The following is a 2,464-nucleotide window of genomic DNA, read 5'->3' as shown; positions in this document are numbered from 1 at the left end:
CATCTGAAATAATATATTACCAAAATTAAGCACTTTCCAATAATAAAATTGTCTCAAACAAATTCCACATCTTGTTATAATTATGAATAATAAAGATCGCTTGATAACATGCTTCGAATTATTACACTTAACAAACTGATTAAGAAGCCATTAGTACAGGTTGTAAACATTACACCCAACAATTTCCTGATGGAGATAATAGCACACGTGCACTGGCGCACTGAAACCCGACACCTCAAAGGAATGGTCAACAGATCGCATTACCTACTTGCTCTAGCCAGTGAATCCTGTTTGAATTAATCATCTTTTTGTTTTCCCAGTGTTTTCTTGACTGCATCATGTGCCATCCAAAACATGCAAAAACATATTGCACACTAATACTACTAATAGAATTTTTATTCTATAGCCACCAAACTAGTAAAGCCAATCAAACAATGGCCGACCCGGCCCCAATGCCACCAAGGCTTCATTTTTTAACTTTAAATGTTCCCTATGCCACCAAGGCATTCACAATAGTCACCAAGGCTTAGAACCACCAAGGTTCCCCATTATTTTTAAAAAATAAATATATATTTACCTCTCCTGCACTTCTTCGTTTCTTATCTCGGTACAAGCGCGTCTTCTCCGGCCAAAGTCTGGCATGAAAAGAACCCCGCTGCTGCGCTCAATCACGTGACGTCACTGAGGATAACTTTAGAAATGAAAGCAAACCTTAAAGTCTTGCTTGACTTCCTCCAAACATTTAATGGCATTTCAGTCATTACAGAAGGTATATGGGTGAATAATGAGACTCTACAACTCTACACTGATAGCGCAGGGGGGAGATATGGGTGGCTTTGGTATATATTTTGCAGGCAAGTGGACATATGCTCAATGGCCCATTCCCTGGTTTGTACAAGGCATAACCCGTGACCTAACCTTTTTAGAGCTTTTCCCGGTCCATGTAGCTATTGAATTGTGGAAACATCAATTCTCTAACAATAGAATTTTGTTTTACATTGACAATATGGCGGTGGTACATGTCATTAACTCGACAACAACAAAGTCACAAAGGGGCATGAAAATTGTAAGGAAACTGGTTCTCACTTGTCTCAAACACAATATTTTGATTAAAGCAAAATACATACCTTCAAAATCAAATTTTATTGCGGATTCTATCTCCCGTTCACAGTGGGGCAAATTCCGACGGCTAGCACCGGCAGCAGGTCCATGGCCAACACCACTTCCCAAGAATATGTGGGAAATTTAACAAGAGAGGCAGACAGACTTATACAGGGTTCACTATCAGCAAACACATACAAAGCTTACCAGGGGGCTCTCACTAACTTCAAAAAATTCCTGAATAATTGTGGGACCACATTGTATTTCCCCATTCCTGTTGATCTTTTGCTTAATTTCATTGCCCACCTTTCTATTTCAGGTACAGCTTATAGAACAGCTGCACTGTACATTAGCGCATTATCATATGTACACAAATTAAGAGGCATACAAGATAACACTCAATCATTCATTGTCAAAAAAGCCTTGCAGGGTCTCCACAAAAAGAGAGGTATCACTTTAGATTCTCGAATCCCATTAACTATATCCATCTTGGAGCGTGTAGTATCAACATTGCCATCAGTGTGTAGATCATCTCATGAGGCAGTGTTATTTTCCACAGTTTTCTCAATTGCGTATCACGGCTTGCTTAGAGTAAGTGAAGTTTTGTATATCCATAGGGTACACATCACGTTTACTAGAAGCAAGGTCAGCATCTTAATTTCCAGGTCCAAAACTGACCAAATGGGAAATACAACAATATTGCATATTTCCAAACAGTTAAATTCGGATATTTGCCCAGTACAGTGGGTACTCAAGTTTTTACGGCTGTGCCCTAATGATGGCTCCCTTTTATGCTTTATTCATGTCGACAATAAGGGTGTAACAAGATACCAATTCAACTACGTGCTTCAAAAAGCACTTCAATTCAGGAACATTCAAGGACACTTTAGACCACATAGCTTTAGAATAGGCAGGGCTACAGATCTTGCTAAACAGGGGTTTCCAGATTCAGAAATAAAATCAAAAGTCAAAAACTTTCAGAAACTACATAAGATTATAACATGTTAGCATTGTTAAATGGAATACAGGCTAATTTTGCCAAAGTATTCCAGGTTTCAAGACGATTTGGATAGTGGGATCTTCAATACCTTATTGGGCTGGTGAGGAGGCAGGGAGGAGACCGGGTGGAAAGAACCTTAATCTTGGGATGGACATCACTTGGAAGGAAATTAGAGGGCTGAAATGGGAAGATCTTGACAAAGTGTTAACAGATGAACTCAAACATCAACCACCCAAATGTACTAGTCATTCATGCAGGGTCAAATGATCTAACAACGTCTGGCAATACTGCACTTAGATTTTCACATGAAATTCAATGTAGTTTGTATCGTTATAATGTATTGCTTTCTAAGACTTTGCTCAT

At 39.0% G+C, this 2,464-nt stretch overlaps 1 pseudogene; it reads left to right on the top strand.

Annotated features, from left to right (window-relative positions):
- Positions 1-1,113: 1,113 nt before the first annotated feature.
- On the top strand, positions 1,114-2,248 carry LOC134245370 (uncharacterized; annotated as a pseudogene).
- The last annotated feature ends 216 nt before the right edge of the window (positions 2,249-2,464 follow it).

This window comes from Saccostrea cucullata, unplaced genomic scaffold (genome assembly GCF_032062105.1).
Source record: "Saccostrea cucullata isolate Sc308-1 unplaced genomic scaffold, CSIRO_AGI_Scuc_v1 ctg21226, whole genome shotgun sequence".
Classification (NCBI taxonomy): Eukaryota; Metazoa; Mollusca; class Bivalvia; order Ostreida; family Ostreidae; genus Saccostrea; species Saccostrea cuccullata.
Note: the sequence above shows the minus strand (reverse complement) of the source record. Positions and strands in the feature narration are given on the sequence as shown.